Consider the following 12,267-nt stretch of genomic DNA (forward strand, 5'->3'; position numbering starts at 1 on the left):
CATCTTAAATGGACCTTTAAAAACAATGGCTACTCTCTAAAAAGTATTAACAACCAATTATCCCACCGTCAACGTAACAACGTAGAGACACAGGACGACTCCAAAGGTCATATCGTCTTGCCATATATCAGCACACTATCCAAAAAGCTGAGCAGTATTCTAAAGAAGTTTAACATAAAAACGTGCTTCTCGACTCTGCCAAAAATAATATCACGCTTCAACAACTATAAACAACCTCACAACCTTCTACAATTCCCAGGTGTATACAAGGTCACTTGTGAATGCGGAAAGCCTTACTATGGGCAGACAGAGAAATCTATCTTACTACGTCTAGAAGAGCATCAGAGAGATATTGCTTATAAGAGAACCAGAGCAATTGCTCTGTCGGGCCATGTCCTGCTTTCAATAAACACGAACAACGAAGGCCACCAACATGAAATAAATTGGACATTGACTTCAAACCTACACATCTGCCATGATGAAATAGAGCGCCGCATTGTCGAGTCAAGGGAAATCACCTTAGACCCTTTGCATTTGAATAATAATCTTAGCTATAATTTGGCTGACTCTTTCAACTCTATTATTAGATACTGGAGATTGCGTGATTCCACACACGCACAGGTGCACAACAATAGAACATTAACTCGGACTGTAGTTCAAGCTCATAATAACTGTAATTTACAGTCGAATATTATGGGCTTTGTAATTGTATAGCTTTGGAGTGTGTCAATGTTAATTTAAGTGTCTTTTATTATCTTTTCTATGTTCTTATCGCCTGAAGAAGTCATTCTTGACGAAACATGTTGCGTTTTTTTTCAAATAAATGTCATTGTGTTATAATTCTCGGGTTTAAGTCAGTTAATTTAGAAAAATGAATATATATATGCATGTATCATACATATGGTAACAAAAAATGGTAATGATGTTCATTATCATTTTTTACCACTGTATCATACGAATGCTTCTGGCATGGATATCACATAAAACACTAACACAGACTTTCAGTCATGTAAACAACAGTTTTAATACAAAAAAGGTTACTGTGTACCAATGAATTATTTTCATCTGAAACAATAAATATACCTTTACCATATGAAGAGAAGTGATTAAATTTAATATGAAAATATATGTATAATAATTTCACAGTACCTTTGTTTTTCATAATACTGTCATATTATCACAGATGGACTGGTTCAAAACTGTATTGTAAAGGGACAATTTGTAAAGCAGATGATTTCCATGTTTTTTTAGAATAATTAGTGTTTTTTTAGATACGTTTTTTTTACTAAGTAATTGTAAATAAGTGTATGTTTTTGTGTTTATTGCTGATTTTGATGTTTTTATTGTATTTGTTATATTTTTAAATATAATTGTTGAGATATTGCAATATTAAAGTAGCGTTGTAAAATGGCACCAGAAAAAAACAAGAACAGAGCAGCAACAAAACAGGACACTACCCTGAATTCAGAAATTGAGAACAAAAAAGACTATCCCACTGAGCAGAAATAGGTTGTTAATGATACAAATAAGGATATTGAAAATAACTTAACTTTTTGAAACTTTAAAACTAAAACAAATTATTAAACAGATGACAGGGGAACTAGAAAAAGTTGAGAAGCATTTAATAATCGCAGAAAAGACGAGAAAAGTTAAGCAACAAAATGTGAGACATCAAAGCAATGAAGTAGGTATGATATTATTGAGTAATGATAATTAGGAATGCAAAATAGAATATAAAAAGGATATAATATAGTATGGTGATTCACTTATGAAACATGCCACTGATAACAGTGTTGCTACTTCAGGTTTCATGGGGAACAAAAATCAAAAATATAACAAATAAAATTTAAAAAAAATATGGTAGTTCTTAGGTTAAAAACAATTTAACTAGTGATAAATTTCTTCCTTGGAGAGTTGTGAATGAGTGGAATGGATTGCCAGAGTCAGTTGTGAGTGCTTTGTCTGTTAATGGGTTCAAGGAGAGGTATGATAGATTGGGTCTCCTGTGATGAGTCTTCAGACTCCACGGAGGTGCCTGTATAATAATAATAATAACAAATACAGTATGAGTGACGATATAAAAGGACTGCTGGAAGAACTGAGAATGAAGAGTGAGATAGTGAAATTCATTGGTCTTTATCAAGAAATGATAGTATAATGGCAAATGATTAGATACACAGTCCATATGAAAGGAATGGCTGTGAGTTTTTGGATCTGTATGTAGTGACTTTGAGGGAAAAATTGGATTTATATAAGAGATTTATATACCACATGCATTCATGCACATGAATGCAATTGGTATAATTATAATTTTATAATTATAATGAGAGGATTAATTATAATAAGATCAATTATTAATTATAATCATGATGGGAGGAGTAGTGAGAATCTATGAATAAGAGCAATTAAGTTATGCAACTACACTTGTTTCCAAAACCTAAGGACTGACACTTTTCTGAAGATTACAACCATAAATTCAGACAAATCAGCTTGTGGCAATTTGTATCACTGAAGATTTCGAGTGGAAAGCAGGTACACATTCAAATTTTCTAATTGCAAGCAAAGGGATTACATGGTTGCACTCAACAGGATAAAAGGCAAAAGCTGCAGTAAGTGAATTGTGTTTGAAGGAAGTTCTTTTCATGAAGGAATAAAGTTACAAACTTGGGTGTCTTACAATGTGTCAAAGACATCATCTAGATAATTTCACATGGGGAAGAATTATTGGAAAGCTTGAAGAAGGCTGCAGAATTAATGATATTGCCAGAGAGTTTGGAATCTCACATAGCATTGTATCCAGGCTCTGGAAAGTGTTTCAAACCAATGGAATGTGTTCCAGGCATTTGCAAAGAGGTGACACTCCCTCTGCCATGGAGCATGAAGACTGAATATGGTTATAACAGCAAAATGTAATTGACACACCATGGCAAGTCATCTAAATTCAACAGGTACATGGATATATCGACAAACTGTGACAAAGTATCTGCAACAAGTCAGCCTGTCCCTTTATCTACAACTCATTATAGAGCACGTTTTCAGCAGTGTTGTATCCATAAAAATTGGACAGAACACTGATGAGATAATGTACTCTTTACAGATGAGAGCCATTTTAGTTTTTCCACCAATTCTAGATGATACCTGATCTGGCATGAAAGTGGTACTGCTTACCATTGCAGGAATGTTCTTGAGATGGATATAGCACTGCTGGGTCACTGTGTGTGTGTGGGGGGGGTATGCTTAATGGATGCACTGAGCTACAAGGGATGGAGAAAGGGGACTATGACTGGTGAAAATGATATTGCAATGAAGATCTTCAACGTCATGTTCAATTGTTCCATGGTGCTGTAGGTGAAGAATTCATTTTTATGGATTACAATGCCATGCCACACCACATCGTACACAAACAGTGGAGATACTTCTGGAGACTGAGAATATTAATCAAATAGAGTGGCTAGCACACTCCCCAGATCTTAACTCTATAGAACGGATTATATTTTTGGGATGCAATAGGAAGAGGCACTGTTGCTCGAAACTCTCCTCCAGAAAACACCCAAGGCCTTATCCTTACTCTGAAGGAGGAGTGGGCCAGTTTGCCTCAAGAACTCCTGAATCACTTGGTGCAAAGCATGGTACAATGTTGTGAGAGCTGCATCGCAATTCAGGGTGGACATATTCCAAACTGAAATGTCTCTCTGCATAGTTTTTATAAGCACTGTACATTAATTCCTTAACTACATTCTTAGGAAATTTGTAACTTTTGCCAAAAAGTATTGCAATTTAATTTACATGAAATTTATAACACGTTTTGTGTAATATAATTTATTATTATCTTGGCAATAAATTTATGTCTACATGTGGCTCTAGTCATGAAATTTTTTCATATACATGTAAAAATGTAGTTCATCCTTAGCTTTTGGACACCAGTGTATGTTAATGCTATGAATATGAATAATTACTGAAGTGATTGCGATGAAAGGATAACTATGTCCTTGTCTGGTTTGGACTTATTAAGTATGTGCAAGGATAGCTGCATAAGTGAGGTCTTAGATATGAAGAGAAAGATCTGCAAGTTGTCCAGTTGGGTCATGAGGACTACAGAGATGAGTATATGAAAAAACCTAGAGCTAAACTGGTTGGTAGAGTGGTTAGCATATCTGTTCTCCAAACAGGCTGTGTGTTTGATTCTCACCATGTGCATTGATGTATATAATTGTCTTTAGGTGGGAGATGTATTTCATCATCTAGTGTGATACCACTGCTCTGCTTATTGGAGATATGAACATGAAAAAAGTTCCATATTTGGTCTCTAGAGCAGGATTTCTGGACCGGCTAAAAATTATTATTATTGTTATTATTATTCATGCCTCCATGAAGTCAAAAGACTCATCGTAGGAGGTCCTTCCTAGGAAACACAAAGTCTATCATACCACTCCTTGAACTCGTTGACCATTCTTGCTCTCACCACTCCATAAGACAATGCATTCCATGGTTCAACCACCCTCCACGAAAAGAAACCACTCCTCACCCTCTTGCTCACAGCTTCCTTTCATAACTTCCAGGGATGGCCTCTTGTCCTCGCTGCTTCCCGCTGTTCCATCAAGCAAAAGAACTCCCCAGTGTCAACCTCTCAACAGTTTAAAAGTCTCAATCATACCACCTTTCCTTCTTTTATCTATCAAACTCTGCAGTCCACATTCCCTCAGCCATCTTCATAGCTAACATTGTACAGTTAGCTATGAGGATGAATGCAAGAAGTATCAGCAACAAAGTGACAGAGTTTGTTATCCAAATGATTATGCTGTGACCTCAGATTGTAATCATTACAGGCACTCAGAGACAGATATAGTAACTGATATTTAGTAAAAAGTACAGTGTTTTTAGGAAGGATAGCTAAGATGAGAGAGTATGGTTTGGGGTGCATCTAACTATAGTAGATGGCTTGAATCCAGTTTGGGTAGAAGGCTATGACTGCAATATTAGTAACAATTATCCATGTAGCAGTGAGTCTGAAGCTATCTGGTGTGAGGTGAGTCTACAGGTAATGCAGATGCAGTGGAGAATATGCAAAGGAGAGTGTTAAAGATGACATTACAAGAACTGTGGAATGTAGATGAGAACAGAGTGAGAATTTGCAAACACTGGCAAACAGGAGAAAGATAGGTAATAAATACAATAGACACCTACAAGTTTCTGAAATGGTCAGAATAGCATATTGGTAGATGGAATTCTTTCATGTTGTAGAAGGGCAAGGGAAAGAATGAAAGGGCATTCCTTAGAAATTTAGAATAAATGCAGACAAGAAGGGAGTGAAGGCTAGATTTTTCTAACAGAGCAGTACATGATTGGAATGGCCCTCTTTTCAAAGTGGAATGCAGATAGTATGCATGAATGAACAAATTCAAGGAAAGGTATGACAGATGGGCCATGCAATATGTTGTCGCCTTCAATGAGTTCCCAACTCCATGAAGGTCTCTAATATTAATAATGATAATAATAATTTCTGAATGAATTTGATGGGTGAGTGGGTGGGTGGTTGGAGCTGTGTAAATATAATGGGTTGCACATGAATGGGTTTGGTATGAGCTATCTTTCTGGATGGCTCATGAACGAGCCATCCAGAAGGAATTATTTTCCCATTACTATCTGTCTCAGATAGTAATGGGAAAATAATAACCTTTATTGAGGTATGTTAAAGTGTGAGGCTACCTCTCCAAAAATTCTGAGTCACTCAGAGAATAAATCTCTGAGTGACCCTAAAAGGATCAGTACTAAACTCGTCACTCCTGACTCAAATTACCCCAGAACAGGAAACTCAGCGGTGACTCTAATCAGTGACAGGCAAAAGCCCACCACCACCACCAAGCAGAGTCTCTATACTCCCCAGGAAGCAAGCAAATCCAAAGATGAACATCGGTGGGAGCCAGACCCAGAAGAGATACCAAGGCTGAAGTCATATATTTCCTATTTACAAGTAGTAAAAAGGTGTAGGACCTGATTATTAAAATATTCTGGAAAATATATGATTTGTGCATTACTTCCACCTTGGTACCTCTTTTGGGTGTGGCTCCTACTGATGAGACTTCAATAAAGGTTGAAACCAGTCTGGGTAGTGGTCCTTCCCATAATGAATAAAATTATAAACACTTGAAAGGATGTATGCTTTGCATTATGGGATAAAATCCTTCCAGCCATTATGATAATTTCTTTCACCCTGCCCTTTTGTGCTCTAATAGCCTCACTAACATCATTAATTTTTGCACCAGGAAAGCACAATTTTCTCAAACTCTCATTGATCACACACCTTATATAAGTGAATCACAGTACAACATTCACTCCATGATTTTTCTTTCACTCTTGACCAAGCCCTCATTTTTCTTATCTCACATTTCTTTCTATCTGTTATCAGATGATCTACTCACCAGACATTTTTGCATTCGCTCCAGCTCACGCTTCACTCTATGTACCACTCTGCACAACCAAGCTATCTCCCTCATGCTTTGCATTTATTGCCTCATGGTCTAACAATATAGTGTACTTTCTAAAAATCCATGCCTTCCCTCATCTCCCATGCATTCTCTCCACAAACACATCCCTTACACTCCACCATGCAAATATATTACACTCATGACATGGAATCAATTTTGAAAAGTCTATTTCGTTAATACTTCTTGATTTTCAATTTATATTCATATTTATTTATCTAACCTAATCTAATCCTGTGGCCTCCTCTTTTGAGAGGGTTGTAGCTGATGAACAGTCCTCTTCCGTTCCTCTCTATCTCTTGCCCTTCTAGTTTTTGATTTTGTCTTTCCATTGCAGTCGGGGTTGTCCTCTTCCTCTCCTTCCTTCCACTATCCTCTGCAATACTATTCTGGGGAGCTGTCCAGAAGAACCCCCTCATCAAATGTCCTGTAAATGCTATTTTTCTTTTTGGATTAGATATTTATATTTTTCAAAGGCCTTTGATAGACTGCCATATTACAATTTTTTATTTACATTGAGAATAGACATAACTGCATAACAGATTAGTGAGGTAGATAGCTTTCTGACTGCTGACAACTTCATATCTGCATTTAAGGCCTCTCCTAATATTATTAACATGAAGATAAACAATAAAGGTCCTGAACACAACTCCTGTGGCACACCTTTTCTGAGATACATCTTCCGCATACACAGCTAGCTGTGTAACTAGACTAGACTGGCAATGTGTATACTCATGTTTGGGAATATAAAGTAAGAATTTGTAATTTGAAAGACAAGAATGAAACTTGTGTATAACTAGTGGCTGTGTATTGAAAGAGGTGGAGGATATAGGGAACAAGTAAGAAAGTAATAGTAAATAAATGCCTGAAATTCAGGAGATATAATCGCTAAAACTCTAAGACCACTAGGAAATATGGCACTGATGAGTAGGACTATAACATTGTTCTCATCAGTTCTGCCAGCATAGTGGATAACATCTCCACTCTCCAATGCTGTATGCTCAAATCTTACTGTGATATGAATGTTTACGAAGGTCTTTAGATGATGGTGAAATGTTCTCAATGCCAGTGCGATACCACCACTCTTTTTATTAAAGACTTGAGGCGGGTTGAAAAAAATGTTCCATGTTTGGTCTCTACAGCAGTCTTCATATTATTTATCTCTTAGCCCACTCATGGTGCTAAAGTACTGTAAGTTTACAACTTTCCAAGAGCAAGATTCACATAAAAAATATAGAAGATATACTTTTACTGTAGCCTGGAGTAGGGAACATATGAACTACTGTGTGAAAAATATGTCACAAGGATTTCAAGGAGATGAAAAATTTTTGAAGGTGTTCAGAGAAGAGCTATTAATGCCAAATACCAGAACCTTGGCTAAACCTGACTGGACATTTGGGGGCAGGAAAAGTAGCACAAGGTCAACATTATGCCTAAATAAAAGACAAAATAAAATAAATAAACAACTTTCCTTGCATGCTATAGGAAAACAATGAATAAATTTAAATAAGAGAGAGCAGTCATGACCTACTGCCATAATAAAAACTCAAGCATCTTTTTAAGGAGGTATTACTAAACAGGAAATCATGAATGCTAAACTGGAATGTTGACTGTGCATTACTCGTAAACAGTGCATGTAGTATTTTAGTTTAAACTATCAATCTCAGTAAAATGTTTGTAATTACTATGTAGGTGCATTATGGTAAGTATGATGATAGTTTAAAAGTTTTTAAAATTAGTATAGTAGTAGGAGGAGGAAGAAGATGAGTAATAGCAGCAAAAAACAGCAAACAAATTTGCAAAATGTTACATTTGCAGAATTTTGAACAATATCAACTAATAAACAAAGTACAGTATCTTATATTTCTAAAAAAAAAAGAGACATATATGTTATAAACCAAGTGACTAATAGGTCATTATTCATAATGCCCAGTCATTATAAATAATGACTAAAACAGCTGCGCAGCCTGATAAATAGTGATTAATTTATTAAATTGACCAGACATTATGAATAAAGCTACATTCCCTTTGGGCAATTTGATTTAAAAAAAAAACTTCTAACTTAACGTAACCTAAATTACAATAAACTCCCTTGTAATATTTTTATATACATACATACATACATCTTCAAGGCCCACCTTTCCTAATTGGGTTGTGGGGGCAACAACTGTAAGAACTTCCAATGGTCACGATCCTCTGCCACCAAGCTCAGATGTTCTGGTGGGATTCCCAAACGTGTCCACCCAAGGTTTTGGATATAATCTATCCAGCGAGTCTATGGCCTTCCATGTGGCCTCCCACCCTCTGGCTTAGCAAAAAGGGCCTGTTGAGGGAGCCTCTCTTGTGGCATTCTGACCAGGTGCCCGTACCAATGTAACTGTGATCTCTCAAGACGGAGAAGCAGCGGTTGAGTATTGAGGGTTTCCCAAATTGCAGAGCTTCTGACTCTGTCGAGTCTTGTCAGCCCTGCAACCCTCGAAGGAACTTCATTTCAGCCGCTTGGATTCGTGTCTGCATTCTTTCAGTCATTACCCAACTCTCATGACCATAGGTGAGGATGGGGACATAGACTGTATTGAAGACAGCCAGCTTATATATTTTTATATTTCGTACTTAATTCTTTTTCCATGCAATTTATGCTGCCATGGCCAATAGCAATATGGGCATTGTGCAATATCTGAAATATTTCTTCAGTGTGAATGTAATTTTTAATCAAATTGCCATATACATATTACAATATCTGTATATGATGTTTATATGTTATGGGCCAAATCACTTTGGTTTGACTCTTTCACTCTTTTCATCATCATCATCATCAAATTCCTGCCATGTACCCTCAAGGGGTGTACAGGATATGACAGTACTACATGAAAAAATTACATCATTACTAACTTCCTATCTACAATTTTCCTCCAAATCGGTCTGTTACTTATCAAGACTCCAACATTATCAGATCTTATATTTCTATCGTCTAAGGCACTTTGTACCGTATCAATCCACCTATATCTTGGTCTTCCTCTGGGTCGTTTTCCTGCCAACCTGGCAGAGAACACTTGTTTTGCTAATCTTTCCTCTCCCATTCTATTTAAGTGACCATACCATCTGAGATTAGCTCTGCTAACGCATTCCTGGATGCTGACAATGTCAAGTTCTTTCCTAATATCCTCGTTTTTAATATGATATTTCCATTGATGCCATCTGTTCACGCCTCTAATCTTTCTCAGGACTCTCATATCTGCGGTCTCTAGTCTTTGGTCAAGTGTTTTACTTCTGACCCAGCTCTCAGATCCATAAGTTAAAATTGGTTTGAACACAGTCTTGTATACAGCTAATTTAGTGCTCCGACTAATTTCTTTCTTATTCCATATGAATTTATTCAATTGACTTCCCACGATACCAGCTTTGCTGATTCTGTTGTCTATTTCTATATTTAGTTTACCATCTTCAGTAAAAATTGTGCCTAAGTAGCTGAAATGTTTTACTTGTTCCACAGGTTCTCCATTCACAACACAGTTGACATTTACAATGATTCTGCCTATTTTCATTGTCTTTGTCTTTTTATTGCTGACCTTCATACTATATCTATTACAACAGCTATTCAATTTAGTCAGAGAATCTTGCAGACTTGTAGCGGATTTATTTAGAAGTATAACATCATCCGCATAAAGCAAAGAGCTGACATTAACATCTCCAATTTTGATATCAGGTTTAATATCACATTCCTTCATAATGTGATCCATATAGATAATGAATAACAGAGGGGATAATGTACATCCTTGTCTCACACCAGATTTAACATTAAACCATCTTCCTGTACTTCCTTCAATTCTAACTGCTGACTCACAACTCAAATAAAGACTAAGTATTGCTTGATATAATGCCCCATTGACACCATATAACTGCAGCGTATAGAATAGCTTCTCTCTTGGCACCTTGTCATATGCCTTTTCCAAATCAACAAAACTTAAATACAGATCTTTGTTATATTCCCATGCTTTCTCGACTATTTGTCGTAAAGCGAAGATCTGATCCTGACAGCCTCTATTTGGCCTGAATCCAGCTTGTTCTTCACCAAGCTTTTCTTCCACAATTCTTCTCAACCGTTTCTCAAGTATACTTGCATAGATCTTGCCAGGAACACTCAGTAGGGAAATAACTCTGTAATTCTCACATTCAGTTTTATTTCCCTTTTTATATATGGGTACTATGAGAGCTCTACTCCGATCATCAGGAATTCGTCCCTCTGTCCAGGCTTTGTGAACTATGCAGTGCAGCCACTGTAAGACTCTTATACCACCATACTTCAGCATTTCTGGTCGAATATCATCTACTCCTGCTGCCTTTCCACATTTCAAGCCTTTGATGGCTTTTTCTACTTCAAGTATGGATATGTATTCCTGACTGCATGCCTGGTCAGTGTTTTTTATCACTGTGCTGTCATCACTGCTTGTTTCATTTAGCAGTTTTTCAAAGTAATTACTCCATACTTCAAGGATATCTTTTTCTCCTGTTTTCATTTCACCTTTATCATCTCTAATTCCTTTTACAGCACTCTTTCCTCCATTCCTAAGCTTCTTCAACAACCTCCAGAATATTTTGCCACCTTCTTGATATTTATTTTCTATATTCTTGCCAAAGTCCTCCCATGACTTTTGTTTAGCTAGTTTTACACACTGTTTAGCTTTCTTACATTTGTCCCTGTATTCTGTAAGAGTAAAAGCTGACTTATTTGCGAGGAACTTTTGATATGCTTTCTTCTTTTTCCTTCACTGCCTCTTTAACTTCCTGTGTCCACCAGGGAGTTCTGATTTTTTTATCCTTGCAGACAACCTCACCACATGCCTCTCTGGTAGAATCAATCAATGTTTCCTTCAGAGTTTGCCACTGAATCTCCAAGGTTTGATTCCTGTTCTCAAACTCTTTCATTTTCTTTTCAATAATATTTCTGTATTTTAGTCTACAGTTCACATCTGAGAGCTGCTCAACTTTTATTCGCTTTAAAACTTTCTTACATGTTATTCTTTTCAATATGATATTCAATTTTATCCTGCTCAAGACTAAATAGTGATCACTTCCAATTTCAAATCCTCTGTACACTCTGGTGTCCTGCACCAGGGAGAAAACATCACTAGCATCAATAACATAGTCAATGAGACTTTTCTTATTCCTAGCCTCTTCTCTCCATGTGAATTTGTGCACATTTTTATGCTGGAACATGGTGTTAGTAATAACCAGTCCATGTCCTGAGCAGAAATCCAACAGATATTTGCCATTATTATTAGCTTTGCTCTTTTCTCCAAATTTTCCCAAAATATTTTTGTATGTCTCACAATCATTTCCTACTCTACTATTTAGATCCCCAACAAGGACCAACTTTTCCTTTTTCATTGTGTCAGTTGCTTTTTCTAAAGCCTCAAAAAATTCCTCCACGTCTACCTTAGTAGAACCTTCTGTGGGACCATAGGCACAAATAAGTCTCATTGTCCAGTTCCCCATTCTCATATTTGCCCACATTACTCTACTTGAGACTGATTGTCATTTAAGAAGATTAGCTTCGTATTTTGTGTTGAATACTATGGCTACTCCTTCTTTTCCTTGATTGTCATTGCCTGAATATAACATTTTGTATTTATTGCTCAGAAAGATCTCACCAGTTTTGGTCTTTTTTGTTTCAGTCACCCCTATTATGTCGATCTGGTACTTATCTAATTCCTCAGCTAGCTCCATTTCTTTGCCATTCAGGCTTCTTACGTTGATAGTACCGATCTTTAACTCTGGTGATGTT

General features: G+C 36.6%; 1 protein-coding gene across 1 annotated transcript in view; it reads right to left on the reverse strand.

Annotated features, from left to right (window-relative positions):
- Positions 1-12,267, reverse strand: part of T3dh (Type III alcohol dehydrogenase) — a 238,174-nt gene that overhangs the window by 136,004 nt on the left and 89,903 nt on the right. The window lies entirely within an intron of this gene.

Source organism: Typopeltis vanoorti, chromosome 21 (genome assembly GCF_054136105.1).
Source record: "Typopeltis vanoorti isolate ZY-2024b chromosome 21, IOZ_Tvanoo_1.0, whole genome shotgun sequence".
Taxonomy (NCBI): domain Eukaryota; kingdom Metazoa; phylum Arthropoda; class Arachnida; order Uropygi; family Thelyphonidae; genus Typopeltis; species Typopeltis vanoorti.